The 19,213-nt window shown below is 48.4% G+C and overlaps 1 protein-coding gene across 2 annotated transcripts in view; it reads left to right on the top strand.

Annotated features, from left to right (window-relative positions):
• Window positions 1-19,213, top strand: part of KCNQ3 (potassium voltage-gated channel subfamily Q member 3) — a 294,635-nt gene that overhangs the window by 6,888 nt on the left and 268,534 nt on the right. The window lies entirely within an intron of this gene.

Raw genomic sequence — 19,213 nt, 5'->3', positions numbered from 1 at the left:
AGAATGGGAGAAAATATTTGCAAATCCTGTATCTGATAAGGGCTTGATATCCAAAATATATAAGGAACTCCTACAACTCAACAGCAAGGAAGCAAATGATCCTGTTAAAAAACGGGCACAGGACCTGAATAGATGAGAATATATACAGAGGGCCAACATGAACATGAAAAGGTGCTCAACACCCGCTCACCATCAGTGAAATGCAAATTAAAACCCCAGAGAGGTGATAGAATGGCTATTTTCAGAAAACCATGAAATAACAAGTGTTGGTGAGGATATGGAGAAAAAGGAACTCTTGTACACTGTTGGTGGGGATGTAAGTTGGTATACAGTCATCACACTACATAAAACAGTATGGAAGTTCCTTTAAAAATTCAAAATAGAACTGTCAGATGATTCAGCAATTCCACTTCTGGGGATCTGTCTGAAGGAAATGTAAGCACTGTCTTAAAGAATGTGAACCCCAATTGCAGCAAAATGTTTAGCAGTCAAGACAAGGAAGCAATCTAAATGTCCACGGATGGATGAATGGATAAAGGAAATGTGGTATATAGCACAATGGAATGCAGTTCAGCCATAAAAAAGAAGGAGATCATGCCCGTTTGCAATGACATGGACACAGATGAACCTTGAGGCTACTATGTTAAGAAAACTAAGTCAGACAGAGAGGGATGAATACCGTATGGTCTCACTTATATGTGGGATCTTAAAAAACTGAACTTAGGAACAGAGATCAGATTGGTGGTTGCCAGTGGCTGGGGCCTGGGGGGAATTGGGTGAGGATGGTCAAAAGGTACAAACTTCGAGTTATAAGATGAATACGTTCTGGGGATCTACTGCATAGCATGGGGACTATAGTCAACAATACTATATTGTATATTTGAGAGTTGCTCAGAGAGTAGATCTTAAAAGTTCTCATCACACACACATACACGCACAGAGGTAACTGTGTGAGGTGCTGGATATGTTTATGAACCTTATGTGGTAGTCATTTCATTATATATGTACGTATCAAATCATGACATGGTACATCTTAAACTTACATGGTGTTATATGTCAGTTATATCTCAGTAAAGCTGGAAAAAACACAAGTGACTTTAATGATTCTTGATTGGATCCCAGATTGAAAAAAATAAATAACAATAAAGGATATTATTATAGGGAAAGTTGAGAAAATTTGAACATGGACTCCATATGAGATAACATTATTATGTCAAAATTTAATTTCTAGAGTGTGGCCATTGCACTGTGGCTATGTAGGCGGATGTTCTATTTTTTACGAGCCACACGGTGTAATCTTTAGTGGTCAAGTGTCATGATACCTACAACTTACTGTCCAGTGTTGGGCACACATTCAGACCATGCAGGCATGTATATGTGCATATAGTACATAGCCACAGGAAGAGAGAGAAGGAGGCACTTGTGGCAAAAATATTAACAGTCGGAAGATCACAGTGAAGAGAATGTATGTGGGTATTATAGTACTCTTAACCTTCAATTTAAAAAAAAGTCAAAAAGTTAAAAGTATTTTTAAAAAAAAAGACTAAATGCACACAAACAGCACAGAGCACATTTATGAAAATAGATGACAGGCCCCACCTGAGAAATTGATGCCGTTGGTGGGTGGGGGTCCAGACATGGTCCTTTAGTGAGTCCAATATGGAGCCAGGCCTGAGAACCATTGGCTGAGCTGGACAGGCTTTTTTGGTTCATGGATTCTGTATAGAACGTACCTGAGGTTCCTCTCCACCTTGGGCTTTTGTCCAGGTAATGGCCAACAGACAGTACAGAAGTATAGTTTAATGGGCCAATGTCATTCATGTCAAAGCTTCACACGCTGAGTCAGGTGCCAAGCTTTGTGCCAGGCTGTTAAGACAGATGAGCCGTAATTCTCCTATGGAGAGAGACACTTGAAACAACTAAATTTGAGTAGTCTAGCAAGTGCAGTAATGGTATGCAAACGAGGAACCAGGTAGGCAGAAAGGGCATGCACTGTTGAGCCTCCTGTGTTGTGTTAAGGAGATTCCTCCAAAGGAGATTTACGAGAATGGATACTCCATTATTATTCTTGCATTATTAGGAAGCTCCCCCTTTCAAGTTTTTGAATTATTCATGAAAAATAATTCCATCTATGTTTGAAAGTTTCATAGGTCAACGGGGATCCTCTGGTATTTTTCCAAAGAATCAATGTCCTGCTCTCTCTTTTTTTGTCTGAGTCTTGAAGTTTTGACAGAATGAAAAGAGAATTTGTTACATCTCTTTAAAATTGAGCAATGTAAAAAGAAGCAGGGGAAATGTCTTCCAGTGTGGATTGATTAAAAACCCTTTGTAGACACGGTGCCATGTGGCTCTGGTCTGGGGTGGCCCAAGACAGCTGTGGGTTTGTCAGAAGTGCATTGGGTGAGCTGTTAGGAGAACTGCATTAACCATGTGGTTCAGACACCTCACTAGTCCCACCGTCTGCAGATGCCTTCTGCATGGGATTGATGTAAGAATCCCGGGAGAAAATGTGTGAGGGAATGCTTTGGGAACTATGGTGGTGACATTTCTCTAAAACTCTAGAAGGATCAGATGAGTCCATGGTTGGGACCTCTCTGTCTGGGTCTGAGCATCTGCCCCACGCACACATTTGCCACATTGCTGTCTGTTATGCATTACCTGATACCAGGAACCCATCAGTAATCTAACTCAGCACGCACATCCACAGGGATGGAAGGTGCTCACCTTTGGGGACACTGACGAGGAAGGGGTTTGCAGGTGACAAGGTGATGTCAATACTGAGGTCTCGGGCCACCTCTGGTTTTGCAGGTGTCAGAGGATGCAGATACAGTGCCTTCCGAACTGTGGTCTTGTTGGATGGGACTTTTCATTCTGCTACAGAGGAATAGAGGAGTTTGTTTGAAATGTGCTCTTGGGAGAACAAACTAGGTTAAAATTCAGGAATAAGATTGCTTCTTGCTTGTAGTTTATGAAGAATCAAAGTGTGTGTGTAGCAGTTGGCTCACGGAACATGCCATGCCTTGGCTCTGCTTGGGTTCCTCCTGTAGTGGGAAGACCTGGGCTAGGATCTCCTTTCCTCTCTTCCATCTTCCCTCCTTCCAGAGACGTGTAAAACTGTCTGGACCCTCTAAGACTGTAACAGTTGAGTTGGGACATATAAGCCCAACATATCAATTATAACCAATGTTTTTGCATCATTTCATAGTTTATTATATCCCTCCTGGGCAACATCAGTAGTATTCCTGCTTTATACATGTGAGTAACAGTAATTCTTAGAGCAAATCCCTTCTTTTTTTTTTTTTTGCCACATCTGGCTTTCTTAAGGAGTGGGCAGCCTGACAGAGTTTCTTTGCCATTGATCCTTAGATTCTTTGTAAACTTGCGTTAGCAGTTCAAGCCCATTTCTGCCATTATGGGTGTCTTTTTGAAGGGATGGGGTGAAATATTATCCAACATACTGCACTAGGGGAATGTGTTCATCCAATACGGACCATCTGTACTAATGGAAAATCACTTAGCACTATCACACCGTTTATCTCCCTACTCTTACCCTTTCTTAGAATACCAGCTTTTGCTTTATCTCACCCCACATATATCAGTCATGGATGCTTCTCCACCTGGTGATGTCGGTCCAGAAAATGGAACCAGAAGGCCTTTGTAATCAGCAAGTCTAATCAAGCTGATCAGCAGTAATTACGTAACAGCAGTTTATGGGATTTATGGACCCAGCCCCGAGAGAGGCACTTGGCCGATTATAGACCTCAGAGGACTTCAGAGCTGGAAGGAACTGTAGAGAAGATGAAACTGAGGTCCAGAGCCCTTAAAAACTTGCCTATAGTCATGCTGATGACAAAGGAAGGACCTGAACTCGGGTCTTCTTCCAAGGCTGGGTTCCATGCAGCCACGTCGGCTTCTGCTCATGATGCTCCCAACAGCTGTGTACCAATGGAGAAGTTTTGCTACAGCTGAGTTCTTCTGGGTTACACTGGCTTAGGGTCCAGATCAAATGAACAGAAGAAAGAGGAAAGCCAGGGGCAGGCTGATCTGGAGTCCATACATAGGTTCCAGGTGGCCTCTTGCCAAGGAGGATTTCTCTTCTGCTAAAATTCCCAATACCCAGACCACCTTTCTCCACCCCCCCACCCCCCACCCTTTAGTCCTCTGCCAAGAGTCATATCAAGTCGTCTGCTTTCCATTGAGGTCAGCATTGAGTTGGGGCATTCAAAACCAGCATCTTGTAAGTAATGTTTTTATCCGTTTGGGTTGTTTATAGTGTCACATATGGGACAGCACCACCGTTTGGTCCATTCATGGAAACTTGATTTATTTTCATTAACAAGAGGAACTGACATTTGTAGAGTTGCTTCCCTCTGCCATGTTGGGCTTAACACTCGAGATGGTTCTCCTAACGTGTGGCTGAGAGCCCAGCCCCCAGGATCCCAGAGTTCTAACCCTGAGGCTTAGGCTCTGGCTCTGTAGCCTTCAACAAGTCATTTTACTTTTAATCAGTTAAATGGACCTAATACTCCCTGCCTTATAGGTTGTTGAATGGATTAAATGAAGTAATTCGCGCAAGTGCTCAGCAGAGTGCTAGCATTGGATCTTAGCCTGTGTTCCTCTAGTTGCTCTCTGAGCCAAAGAGCTCAGGGCAAATGGTTTATTTAACACAGGATTATCCCATCTTGTTTTCACTATCTCCTCTTTGAGGAGTTTTTAAGATATGTTTCCCCTAATTGCCCCCACCATGATATTTTAATGCCACAGGCATATTGCATATTTCTTTGTAGACTGTATGTATATCTGAGCTTGATATATAAAAAGAGTTAGATATTTTTCACCCATCCCCATTCCCCCCAAGAACTGATTCTTCCCCCCTTGAAGATGATACCATTCCTATTGAGAATGCACAATTTAGGAGGTGATTCCAAAAAAAAAAAAAAAAAAAAGAGAGAGAGAGAGAGAGAGAAATAAGTAAAACGGGAAAGGCAGGGAAATCCGACAGAAAGGAGAAAGTGGCTGGAGGATGCATTTTCAAGCAGGTTACCATGGGGGCCCTTAGAGCTCAGCCCTGGGGGACCCTGGACCGCAGTGTGGAAAGATGCACAATTACCCTCAAACTCTATCCATCCCTGGCTCAGGGCTGCTCCACGATATTACATCTCAGAGAAATCCTTTCGACGGAAATTTGGGCTGTTTGCCAAAGGTATTTGTCAAAGGCCACGTTTGGCAGGTGCTGCCAGTGGGTTCTGGAGCAGAATGGGAGGGGACTGGCCGTGACCGCTACTCCCTTCATTTAAGTGAAGGAAATATCGTGACATGAGTTCACAAGTGTTTCTATGTCTTCTCAGTGGTTCTTAAGTAAAGGAAGTCTTTGTGGCCTGAGGGTCATGGTAATTCTGTAGTGTTTCTCCCCCTCATTAATTTTTCATTTAGGACAGTCATTCAAGAAAAAAAAATCTGAAATAGAAGTACGTGTAAATATGTCAGTTCAGTGCCTGGTTTCTAGCGATAGCTAACATTTCTGAGCTCCACTGTGTGCCAGAATTCTCAAACCTGACACCATGAAACCATTGTCTGTGATACCCTTTGGGGGAAGGAGCTGTCTCCTGTTGAGATTATTGTGTCTTCACATATTAGGAATTTGCACAAAATAGAACAGGAGAGTTGCTTAAAATAAGCCCAGAGACCTTCAGTCCTGCTGACACTATGATTCTGAGTGCTTTTTTCAATACTTTCAAAGAATGAAGAATCTTACTAATTTATAATGTGAGAAACATTAGCATTTTCAAAACAAGATGAAAATAGATATTCCAGTTGCTCTTACAAACACATCTTTTGCTGAGAAAATGGAAGGATCATGGTTGTAAAGTGTGGTCCCCGTGACTTTCACCCTTTGCCTCCATTCTGGTTTTCTGGGGAGGTAATTAACATTCACACTTCAGGATTCTGGAATGATGGAGGGAATGTTGAGATTTCTTCTTGAACTCCCTTTTTTGTGCCATGATTTTAGCACCTTATGTGGTTGGGAAGAAATTTCATGGGAAAATCTTAATCCTTTAGGTGTAATATCCATGCCCCCAAGTATCTGCTGATGGAACTCAAAGAATTCTGCCTGATTGTTCAGCAGATGTTGATTTCAGGCCTCGCAGATGCCAGGCCTTGGGCTGGCACTAGGGGAGGCAGGGACAGATAAGTCACTTTTTGCCCTCGACAGGCTCATGATTGGGTAAGTAATAACTAATTGTATAGTGGTGCGATACCCACTCTAGTGTATACATTTACCGAGTCTACTTGGGACTCAGGAAAAGTTGTCAACATGGATCAGGGAAGATGTCCATCAACAAGAAGTAGATTTCAACATATATACAGGGTTAAAGACCGTTGCTTCCTTCATTTTCCCATGTGTGGCCATGACCATGACTGTGAACTCAAAAGTCTGATTTATTCTCACCCTGAAGGAAAGGGGCTGAAATTGAGGCAAGAGAAACTGGGACCATAAAACCAACAGCTGGATGAACCTTGCACTGGGTTGTTTAGAAAGGTTGGAGGCTGGCTTTGTAGTTGTACATTTGCTATGTGCCAACATCCATTCTCTGCAGCCCAAAGTCTAATGCAGTACCTGGTACATCAGATGCCCAGGGTTGGGTCAGTGGACACAGTGCCAGCCCCAAGAGGTGTGCAGTTTAAGTGACAGAAGCAGAAACAGGTATCAGTAAGAGTGACTTTGAATTCTGGCTGTGCTGTTGTTCAGCTGAGTAACCTTGAGCGAAGGGCTTAAGAAGCCCAGACTTGTTTCCTTCTTAATAACATGGACCATGCTTATGCACATAGTTGGTGTAAAGATTCAGTGAAATGGTTGTAATACGGTCCAAAACCTGGTTTGGGCTCATGGTCAGTGTCTGATAAATGGCTGTTCTTTTGAAGTCCTGCTAGGATAAAAATGTCCGCGAATAAAAGTAACATTGAGGTCACTCTTGTTATTTCCACCTTGAAGTTGTGGCCCTGAATAGGATGATGTTCTAGAAGAATGTGTGACTAATGTGGTACAAGGAAGGAACTGACATTAGCGGGGGGCGGGAAAGAGGTGGAGGCGGGGCGTGGTGCGGAGAAAGGGACTCTACGGCCTGACTCAGGTTTCCTGAGGAAGCAGGGATGCTGAGAAAGACACCTGCCTAGTTATGCAATACTTGGGCAGTGCTCCTCAAAACTGTCAAGGTCATCTAGAATAAGGGAAGATGGAGAGACCATCACAGCTGGGAGGAGCCTGTGCAAATGTGGCAACTAAATGAAATGGAGCACGCTGGAATGTGATTCTGGAACGGGAAAAGGACATCAGGTAAAAACTAAGGAAATCGGAATAAGGTACCAACTTTGCTTAATAAGAATCCATCCGCATTGGCCCATCACTTGTAAAAAACGCACCATACTAGTCTAAGATGTTGGTAATAGGGAAATTGACCATGTGTTATATGGGAACTGTCTGTACCATAGTCTCCGTGTTTCTGTAAATCGAAAACTGCTCTAAAAAATAAAGTCTGTTTTAAAGTCTGAAGTGAGGCATTGCATGCACATGAGTCCTCTGACCTGGGATGTAGACACGGAAGCTCAGCCTTGACAGGTGCAATCATGTCTTCTACATCTCACAGTTAAGACTTGAAATTTGGAGCCACATCATGCAGTTTCAAGTCTTGTCTGGCTTTCGCCATTACTCTTTACTCTGCCCCATTTTATTCACTGACGTCTATGAAATCATGATCACCCTAAGAGATGATGTTCAGGTCCATCCTGTGTACCATCATCTGGTTAGATCCACCAGAGCCAGGCTGCTTCTGACTGATTCCTTGGGCACCGTAGGAGGGACAGCATGTTTTCCCTTCTGTATCATGAACCAGAACTGGGTCGCCTGCTCCCCTTCCATGGACCATTGAGGTGAAGGCCGAGGGAACTACCATAAATGGCTACCATGAATGGTTCTGATTCACTCCTGAGGGTCTGGCACATAGCCAGCCAGACAGAATGGGGTTCTATTAGGAGGAGAGGGTGGAGGAGTGGCTTCTGGGTAGACACCAGCATGTCCACCATGCTGTTGTCACTAGGAGCCCATATTAGAGGCTGGGAGTGATGACCAACTTCACCAGGGTCTTCTCTCCCTGCTGTGTCAGTCCTCATGCCCTGCTCGAGTGGCCGTCAGATTCTGGGGTGCCCACAACTGCCTTTCCTACCCAGAGTGGTTGAGGGTGTAGGACATGGTTCTGGAAGCCCTGGTGGGCCTTGCCTGTTGCAATATCCAAGCAAACTGCTGAGCCAGAAAGAAATGACTGGATGGTAATCAGTTCGACTGATTGAAGCTACTGTATTTAACGATAGTTGGTTGTTGGGGCTGGGGTGGGGAGCAGAAAACCTCAGGGGACGTCTCACTGTGTGGCCCTGTCCCTGACTCTCCTTGTACCTGGAGGGAGGTCACGTCAGGCCAGAGGTGGCCTCATGGAACGAAGGGGCCGTGGCACAGGAGACAGGATAGCAGGGCTCTTGTTCTGGGCTCTTTGACATTATTGCCAGAGGGTTTGCCATAAGGGAAGGGTGGATGGACCTGACACAGCTCCTGCCTTTAAAGACCTCACTGTCCAGACGGGAGGGGGCCATGCACATGACCACACAGCGAGGCCTCACAGCTGTGATGTGGGCTCTGCCTTCACATGTGAGCACATCTTTATTTTGCCATCTGTGTGACCTCCAGTAAATTGTGCAACTTTCCCGAGCCTCAAATTTTTCATCAGTAAAATGGGAAAGTATGACCTGCCCGTCTGTCCACTGACCACAGGACGGCTTCATGGCTGTACGGCAGTTGCCTCCGTACTGTTGGTGGCAGTGGTGACAAATGACTCCTGTAGAGGCAGATTGGCAAACAGGGTGGAGGTCAAAATCAAGGCAGGCTGCTGTGGGTTGGTTCCGGGATAGGACTCTGGCAGGCTTCCTGGAGGTGGCAACCTATGATCTAGGCATAGAAGGATGCAGTGGCGTCAGGGTCAGGGTTAGGGCTGAAGGCAGAAGGAGTAACTTTGTTGAAGCCTTGGGAGTGAGAAATGCAGCAGGGGAGTCAGGTGTGACTATCTCCCAGGGGCTGCAGCAGGGCACTCTGGACGGGGCGGGAGGTGACGGGGCAGTGAGGGGGTAAAACAGATGTGCTTGGAGGGGTCAAGCCTTTTTTAAGTCTGTAATTGCTGTGCAGTTCTGGACAAGAAACTCGTGTCTCCGTGCCTTTCCTTCTTCCCTGAAAAATTAGGTCGTTGGATACTTTTTAGTGTTTCTCAGTGGGAGATGCTGTTAGCATTCTTCCTCGCTGGGCAGCAATGTCTCCCATTTTGTAGGGTTTTCAGCATCCTGGGCACTGCCTAAAAAATGCCATAAGAACCCCGAGTTGTGATAAACCAAACCACTCCCAGGCTTTTCCCGAGGTTCTGATGGGGGTGGTGGCACCCTTGGCTGAGGCCCACCAGCCTCCGGAGGCCGTCACTCTGTGGCTAATGTCTCTGGCCTCAGAGGCCCAGCGATCATACTGTCAGCAATGAGTCCAAGCAAAAATATATGTAGGAGGCTGGAGAATTGATTACACTCGTGGGGTCAGTACAGTGTTTTTATGACTTAAAGAAAGCCTGAGCTGCCTTTTGAGCCGCAGCGGTTTGGCTCAGGTAAGACACCCACATACATCATTTCAGAAGTTGGGGAAAATGAAAGTTACCCAAGTACGAACCACATGCTGCACAAGCGCGCATGCGTGTTTACACACACACACACACACACACACACACACACACACACACACACACCCCTCAATTCCTCAGCCTCAGCTTTTGGAATATTAATTAGTGTCCCTGCATGAAACAAATTAAGCTGGGGACCTTGTTGCTTCCATCTGGAAAAAAACAAGCACGGGGAAATGCTGACATTGGAAATAGCAGGGCCGTGCACTTGTGACTGGGATATCATCAAGCACAGATCCTCCCCAAGAGGGGGAGCTCACTAGTCCAGAAGCCTGGGTGCTCTGGCTGGATGGGGAGGTGGTGCGTGGATGAGAATGGGGCTTCTGTTTCCGGTGAGACAGATGTGCTGGAACAGAGTCTGAGCTAGGCTGCAGGGGTCCGAGTCCTGGCTGCATAACCCCAAGCAAAGAACACTTCGCTTCTGTGCATCTCAGTTTCGTCACCTGTAACGGGGGGTGGAAGGGTACCCGCCTCAAAGGGTGGTTGTGAGGATTCTGCGACTTCATAAAGGTAAACCAGGCAGAAGAATCCGGGGCTGTATGTATCTGCTCGTAGGATGATGAAGGTTTGTCGAGACCTCCAGGATTCTAACCGTAAACAGAGTAGGTCCTCAAAAAACACCAGCTGGAGAAAGAAATAGAGCCAAATAAGGGTACGGGGAGTCATGGTGGGCCACCAAAGTGGGGGAAGGGCTGCCTTCTTCTGCCACGTTAATTTTTTAAATTGTAAAATATTTGTATTGTAAAATTTGCCACTTCAGCCATAAGAGTACAGTTTGGAGGCACTACATTCTATGCATTCTTCACCACCCTCCAGAGACGTTTTCCATCTTCCAGAACCGAAACACAGTGCTCATTGGTGTCAGTCCATTCAGACTGCTGAAACAGAGATACCATCAGCCGGGTAGATTCAACAACAAGCGTTTATTTCTCATGGTGCTGGGGTCTGGGAAGTCGGAGATCAAGGTGCTGGCAGATTTGATGTCTGGTGGGAGCCCTCTTCCTGGTTCACAGCCGGCCAGCTTCTAGCTGTGTGCTCACGTGGCGGGAGGGCAAGGGAGCTCGCTGGGGTCACTTCCACCCTCACGACCTCCCAGTGCACCTCCTAATACCATCACATTCAACTTGGGGAGGACACGAGCATTCAGTCTCTAGCACCATTAAACCCTAACTCTCCATCCTGCGGATTTGACTGCTCTGGGTCCCTCATATAATGGAGTCATACAGTATTTGTCCTTTGGTCACTGGCTTAGTTCATGTAGCACACTGTCCTCAGGGTTCGTCCATTTTGTAGCATGTGTCAGAATTCCCTTTCTTTTTTTTAAATCTTATTTATTTATTTATTTATTTATTTATTTATTTAAGATAGAGAATGAGTGCACTAGTGTGGGGAGAGAGGAAGTGGGAGAAGCAGACTCCCCGCTGAGCAGGGAGTCCAATGTGGGGCTCAATCCCAAGATCTCCAGATCATGACCTGAGCCAAAGGCAATCACTTAACCAACTGAACAACCCAGGTGCCCTAATTCCCTTCCTTTTTAAGGTTGGGTAATACTCCATCGTTTGGAGAGACCACACATGGTGTGTCTGTTATCTGTTGGCGGACACTTTGTTGCTCCCACATTTTGGCGGTTGTGAATGATGCCTGGGAAGCCACATTAACACTTTACCCTGTTCCAGGTCCTTTTTGTGTTTCTGTGGTATCTCAAGTCCATTCCATGCACTGCTCCGTGGCAGGGAGGAGGAAGAAGAATCGTGCATGTACTGGGCACTAAAGTGACCGCTTGCTAGCTAGGCAACTTTGGGCAATTCCTTCATGCTTCTTGGTCTCGTCTGCAGAGTGGGGGTCCTCATGTTCCTTCCTAGAGTGTTGACAGAATAAAATGAGTTAACATGTACAGCGCTTGGAACAGGACTGACACATGGTAAGCATTGTCAAGGGAAATTGCTGTTAGTCATACAGCATCTGGATCTGGGCACAGCACTCATGATTTTAATCTCACCATGACCCCATGTGCAGATGAGGAAGTGAAGGCACGGAGAGGTGTGGTGACCTGCCCAGGGGCCTACAGTAGGTTGGCTGTGGAGCTGGACGGGGCCTTGGGGTGGGCCTGAAGACAAGCCCGTGCTTTCCCTCCCGGTCCCTCCCTGGCCTTTCTCCCTGGGCTCCAGCAGACCTGGTGCCCCATTCATCCTGCATTAAGCTCTGCCTTGGCAGGGTTTGCCATGAGTAGCCCAACTAGATCGTGGCTCTGTCACAGGCAAGAGCCATGCATGATACAGTTTCTTTTCATTGGCAGTGATGCTGGGCACAGGGTCCATGTTGAACAAACACTGTTGACTAATCCCCTTGGCCGTGCAGTGTCTAAGCAGAGTTCCAAACAAAACCCAGATCCGAATGCGGGCATTGAAAGCTGAGGTTGGAAAGCTGAACGCGGCTGACTTCCGTGGGGATTCCATGCACACACCGGGAGCTTGGCAGCCTGTGGAGAAGGTTCTGTGCTCTGGTCGGGCCGGGTCAGCTCTCTTGCCAGTTTCTCGTGTCCATCCCGGCCAATTAGCAGGATTCAGCCAGAGTGTCTTGCATGTGGATTCTAGTCAGGTTTGAGTCAGTGGTTGTCCGTGTTCAGAGATGACAGACCAATGGGGACTGCTCGGTTAGGGACCAGCCTTGTGGAAGGGAAGGGGTTAGTGGGTTGGAGGGGAACCAGGAAGGAGCTGACTGGCCTCTGAGCCTGGGGCCTGGGGGCTCCATGAGCCTAAGGGGTGCAGCCCCTGGCATGGAGCCCCAGGCTCTGTTGTAAGAAGAGCTGAAGGTACAGATGATGCGCCATGCTCGCTGGCCTCAAGGAGCCCCATCGGATGACTGCAGCCCAGCATCCTTTGTCTCAACCCTGTAACCTCCCAACTTCTCTTCTGGCCTCCACTCTTGCCCCTCTCCTTCCGCTGCCCACCCGAAAGCCAAGGTGGTCCTCTTCTGATGTGAATTAGATCATGTGCCTCATTAGCTCAGAGCCCATCGGCGGCACCTCAGGGCCCTGGCACAAAACCCGCTCTCCTTGCTGCAGAGGCTCACAGGCCCGAGGGATCTGGCCCTCACCCCCTCACTGCCTCAGCCAGGCTGCTCCCAGGTCCCGCTAACGGCGGCCCTCCCCAGGGCACACCAGGTCCTGCCTCCCCTCGGGAAGGGCCTCAGCTGGTGTCAAATGGCTTCTTCAGTCTCCAGGTGGGGCCTCTCTGATCAGCCCCTTCCACGTCAGTCCTCACCAGATTTATATCCTTTGGAGCACCCCGTCGTCGGCTGTAATGTCCACAAGCTCTAGGGTGTGCATTTATTTACTCGTTTGTCTCCCTCTGCTACATTTCGAGCTCCGCAAGTTCACCGGGGTGCCCCCGTTCCCAGCTTGGGGCCAGCCTGTCCTAACATGTGTTTGTGGACTGATGGAGTGGCCCAGATAGACTCACTAGAATGTGTCTAGAAGAGGGTTGAGCGGGATGGTCGGAGGATGACCTAAACCCCCTGCCTTGCTTGGTAGATGGAAATATTTCTAGCTTGGAGGAAGGAGGGGAGGAGGGAAGTGAGCCTCACTTTCAGACATCCCAAGTCCTATGTGGTGGGTGAGGACTAACTTTCTGGAGTTTCACAAACCAGCTCAACGAGCGGTCGGTGGGAGCACCAGCAGGATCACCTACCGAGGAGCCCAATAACTTGGTACCAGTGAGGCTTGACTGCAGAGGGATGGCTGTCGTGGAAGGAAGGGAGTGACTCATCTTTGCTTGTAGGTTCCAGTGGAGGTGGAATATTATTCAGTCTTAAAAAAGAAGAAAATTCTGACACCTGCTACATAACCTGAATGGACCTGAGGACGTCATGCCAAATGAAATAAGCTGGACACAAAAGCGCCAAGATTGTGTGATTCCACTTACATGAGGCGCCCAGAATAGTCAAAATCATGGAGACAGAAAGTAGAATGGTGCTTGCCAGGAGCTGGGGGAGTGGGGAAGGGAGACTTACTGTTTAATGGGGGCAGAAGTTCCATTTTGGGAGGGTGCGAACATTCTGCAGATGGATGATGGTGGTGGTTCCATAACAATGCGGATGCCACCGAATCGTACGCTTAACGGTGGTCAAATTGGTAGATTTGACTTTTCCACAATTACAAAGAAAACTGCACTGGGCTGTGGCATGAGAAATGAGGTCCAGGAGTGGGTGTTTGGACCCCGTGGTTTTGGTTCTGGGATGGTTCGTTCTAAGTAAAATGAACTTTATTTGAAAATGTTCCCTGATTCGCTTTCCTGCCCCAGTTGAGCCCCATGATGCTCCAGGCCGGCCGGACAGCTGTACCTGGCCTGCGTGTGGGCTTGGGGACATCAGAGCTCATCTCATCGAATCATTGGAGAAAATGGCATGGGTTAAATATTTTCAACAATTACCACTTCAGACGTCTGCCATGACTCTCAGCCAAGTCGTGTTCCTCACGGCTCCAGAGTCGGATCCCTGTGCCAAGAGACTCCTTTTGTCAGATCTTTGCCTGTGTTTGTTTATTCATGACTGAGTCTTACTCTTCCCTGAGCTCTGGATATGGCCGTGGCCTTCTCCCTCATTAACTAATTCACCCAGCATTTGTCGAGCACCGGCTGATTCCCTTTCCCAGGTGTTGGAGCTGTGGGGACCTTCACATGTAGAAGGTGGGGTGTCCCTGACCCGGTGGGCACACAGGAGAGTCTGCCTGGTGTGTTGGGGGGGGTGCATCAAGGAGGTTTTACCAAAGGATTTGATGCTTAAGCCTCATCTTGAGAGCTGAGGAGAAGCTCTGGAAGGCCCAAAACAAAGGGTGTCCGCTGGATTATTTCTGGAGGGTTTAATTCCATCCCTCTCTGAAAAGACTTTCCAAAGCAACTCTTTCTTCCACCCTTTATACCCCTTTGAACCTGCTTTCCTTCTTTCCTCCCACTCCCCTCCCCGGTCCCTCACCCTCAGAGAGGCAGAGACCAAAGGGAGGAGCCTAGGAATGGGGACGGAGCCAGGAGTGGTGAGACTCCTCCAGAAGGAGGAAGCATGCAGGCTTCTCCTTCCTCCTCACCTGTGCTGCCTGGACTCCCTGGTCTTTGCCTGTGGGAGGCACTGTGAAGTCAGCCCCTCGGAGCCCAGTGCTTGGAGACAAAACCACGTGAGGCTGAGTGCGAACACCCTGCTTGGAAGCTGGAGGGCCGGCAGGTGGGGAAGCCTGGGTGAGGTGACAGTGGGGAATTGGACATGGCTGTGTAGACAGTGAGCATTGTAGTCTGACCCTAAGACCTCTGGGTTCCCAGCAGGGTGTGGCATGGTCAGGTTTATGTTTTGTAAGAATGACTTGGTTGCTGGGTGGAGAAGAGGTGACGGAGGCATACCTGTGGTAGTTAGTTGTTCCAAGATGGCGGCTGCAATCCAGAGTGGGGCCATTTTGTTAAGCTCCTGTCTTGGCCGAGGAGGGACACGTGGTAGTCTAACCCATCGGATCTCTGCCCCAGCTCCGCTAAGCTGAATTGCATTGTCCCCACCTTGTCATTAAGAGAACATGCTGAGAGAGGTCCAGTATCTTGCTCCCGGTCACACAGCCAGATGCAGCCAAGAAGAGTAGCCCATGCCAAGGCCTGTGCTCTCCACACGGTATCAGCTGCAGCACACTTCATTCTTCCACCAGTGGGGGCCCTTCCTTCTCTCACTCTCTCTCTGCAGCCTTCAGGAATCGTCAGGGCCAGGGCTGACATTTGTGTGCAAGACGATTTCCTTCCTGCTCACAATAAATGTCAAACTGAGTGATGGAAGTGATTCAGCAAGAAATAGAATTGGAGGGGGGAGAAGAGCTGTGTAAAAACATTTGCAAATGGATTAAAAATTTGAGTCCACCAGCTCATGCCAACATACTTGGAAGTTTGGGAGATATTTTTAGACCACGATTTCCAAATGGCACAGATCGTGGGTTGCAAAGATGGAAATGCAAAGACTCGTTGGGTAGCTGTGACCAGAGATTGCTTTTGCTGAGTTTCTCCTCGGCTATGAAACAGAAGTGTCCCAAATGCAGAGTCCCTGGATGCCCTGTGCATTTTTTTTCATCTTTCCCCCTTGTACACCAGGAACCCCACGCCTCAGCACCTGTTCTTGGAAAGCCCCTGGAGAGATATACACACTGCCTTTTGATGCTTTTGCAGGCCAGTGAAGGGAGCCCAGCCAGAACCAGCTGAGGAGTCCTGGAGAGCTTGTTGGCTCATGGACCCCGAGGGAGATTAGGAACAGGATCCAGACTGGGGTTTACCTGGGGCCAAGAACACTTGGAGCTAGGGGCTGTAGGACTGGCCAGACAGGAAATCTCATCTCTGCTTCTTGGCAGACTCCCCCCTCCCCCCGTGTGGGGACCTTGGTCACCCACAGTGTCTGAGCTCTCCCTCTCTCTGTCCCTGGAGAGGGCATGACCTCGCTTCTTTGGTTCTCAAGTTAGGGACTCAGGGTGCCCACTGCTGGATGCCCTTTCCCAACCTGCGTCCTTGGGGGTAAGGGCCATGAGAGACCCTGACAGCTGCGGCAAAGTGGGGGAGAGAGCAGTTCCTAGAAGAGGGAGGAAAGCTCGTCAGTATCTGTGCAATGGATCTCACAGCTGCTTCTCACCGGATTTCATTTACAGCTCATGGGGCCCTTTTCCAGATGCTCTACCTGCCTTAACTCTTAATCCTCACAGCAAAGGCCCCGGAGTAGGTGAAATTAAATGGAAAATACAAAGAGGGTCGGATTACCCTGCGGGGCTATGGGGACAGGGAAGGAGATCCCCTTTATAAGTTGCTGAGGGCATGGAGTACTTACTCAGCGTTAACTTCCTTTCCCATCCCTTTAAAAGGTTCTCAGTTACTTTTAATTTTGTCCAAAGAATACAGGCATGCAGTTCAAACCCCAGTGCTGAAAAGCCCCAGGCCAGCGCCATCCTCGCGCCTCCCATTCCCCTCCAAGAGGCAACCCCTTCTCCTTCCTCTGTGCTCAGACCTCCTGGTGCTACCCTCCGCCCCCCGGGCTCTAAATCTCTAAATCTTGGGCTGTCTCTTGATGAATCAACTTCAGGCATTTTTATTGATTTCCCGTTCTGTCTCGACTCCTTATGGTTTATAGTCTCTTTTCCTCTTCTCTCTTCTCCCTCGGTTCTGCTTCCTCTGCTGCTTTAGCCTCAGATGCGTCCCTCTCCTGTGTTCTCACCGCCTTGTCACCTTCCCTTCCTTGTGCCTCACCCAGCACCGTGGGGTCCTTCCTCCTACACCCAGAGGCAACTCTTCACCTTCTCTCTGCTCTCTTCTGCTTTCTGACAGGGCTTCTTCTTAGAAACTTCTAGCATCCTGTATATATTTTGGGGGGTACCTTCATGATGACCTTTTCTGCCCATTGTGTTCTGTATTAGAGTTACTTACAACCAGATTATCACTGATTTTTAGAAACCTTTTTCTTGCATACACGGCTCCGTGACATAAGCTTTGGGGTTCTCACTTTATGGAAGAGCGAGGCATCCGATGGGTTCCTAGATGACTCAGCGTCATACAGGGGAGAGTGAGCACCACACATATGAGCATGTTCAGGGTCAGGTCCCGTGGGACTCAGCCTGGTTCCCTCCAGCAGGGCACCTGCTCCTAGGAGGGGTTCGGGAAGTGCTGCTGGAATGGCATCAGACAAAAGTCAAGTTCATCTTCATTAGAGGCATTGAAACTTCCACTGGGCTGTTCTGCTTTGATTTCTTGAGGCCACGCACACACACACACACATACACACATTCTCCCACACACACCACTCTCATGCCTCTGGCTTTATATTCATGTCCTGCATTTTTTTACAGCTTTCTATAAATCCTGATTTCTGTTTGGGAAGCAGCCTGCTTGTACAAGCCCTTGGTAATTTTTGTCCTCCTGACGCCCTGGATAATTTATGGCTTTGGAGATAGAGAACCTGCCTCTTGCGCTGACAATAGTGAATATACATTGCTTCCTCGAAAAATAGCTTTCAGAGTTGCTGTAAATCCTCTGGAAATTAGCTGGAGTTAACTATGGGTTGGTTAAGTGCCAGTAATTACGTGTTCCCTGGGAATTTCTGCTGACATGTAGATGCATGGCTTTAATGGTGTCCCAGAGTTCTAGAATTTTGGAGCTGGAAGAGGCCTTTGGGATGAAGAACCTGAGCCCAGAGAGTGGAGGGGGGTTTGCCTAAGGACACACAGTTTACTAGTGGCAAAGGACACCAGGGCCTGGGTCTCCTGAGCTTGGTTGAGCCCCTTTGCTCTGTCCATTTCTAGGCGGGGCGCCCTTAGTTCAAGTGAACGTGTGGCCTGATGCAGTTTGCCAAGCTGTTCCACACAGCCCCTCCCAAATTAGTTATTAATTGGGCACTAATCTCATTGGCCACAGTTAAAGCAGTGCATTGATAGGAGCTGAAGGTAGGCAGATCAAGGCCGAGATGAAGATCGGGAAGCCACCATAGTGCTGTTAGGAATAAACACGTCCCAGGAGGTCATCTGGTGCGTTTCCTGCTCTGAGAGGGAAACGGTACCCTGGCTCGTGTCCCCTGGGCCCTGTCCTGTAAAGAGTCCAACATTTGAATAGAGGCAGGTGACTAAGTATGGTTTAACTCTGTCGATGTCCAGGGAGCCCAGTGCTCTGTGCCTAGCACTGGGCAGGGTCCCACGGACGACAGGCTTCTCGCCTGGAGATTTGTGGAATATTGGCACGCAGAGAGGGGATGTAGAAAAACAGCCAAGGTCTGGCCTCCCAAACAGAGCCCTGGGATTAAATCAAGCATTTATTAACCCAATGACTTTGGGCCACTAATGTAACCTCTCCTCTGTAGAGCGGGCTAGTTGTGAAGTGTTAATGGCATTCTGTATGGGAAATGCCTGGCACGCCAGTAATTCGTTCATTTGGTTTGGAGGACTGGGAAGGAGGTCCGCACGGCCTCACTGCGTATCGGAGCCTTTTTCCTACTTCTTCTTCACACGATCTTTGTGCTCCAGCTAACTCGTCTCACTAGGTCAGTCCCGCTCCCTCGGAGGCCTTGGGCGCTGCACTCGGTGCAGGGCATAACGGAAGTGGAAGATCCTCAGTCTCTGTCCGCAGCAGACTCAGTCTGGTGGGGAGACAGCGAGGGCCAGGAGAGGTGCTGCCGTGGGCAGTGGGCACAGAGTGCAAGGGGCCCCCGTGCAGGAGAGCTGCCCCTGCCCCGGCCCGCTATTCCCTCTCCACCTCTGCTGGGGACTGCCTCTCGCCCTCCTGCCCTGCAGCCTGACTCTTCCTTTCTGAAAGGCCACCTCGTCACCACGAAGGGACGGTGACACAAAGGTGACAGTGTGACACCACGATTAGGAGCATTGGGGACTTGACTCCGAATGTCTGCTTTGCCACTTCCCCATCCTTTCACGTTTCTGTGCCTCGGTTTTCCATTCTGTAAAATGG

Source organism: Zalophus californianus, chromosome 4, assembly GCF_009762305.2.
Source record: "Zalophus californianus isolate mZalCal1 chromosome 4, mZalCal1.pri.v2, whole genome shotgun sequence".
Taxonomy (NCBI): domain Eukaryota; kingdom Metazoa; phylum Chordata; class Mammalia; order Carnivora; family Otariidae; genus Zalophus; species Zalophus californianus.
Note: the sequence above shows the minus strand (reverse complement) of the source record. Positions and strands in the feature narration are given on the sequence as shown.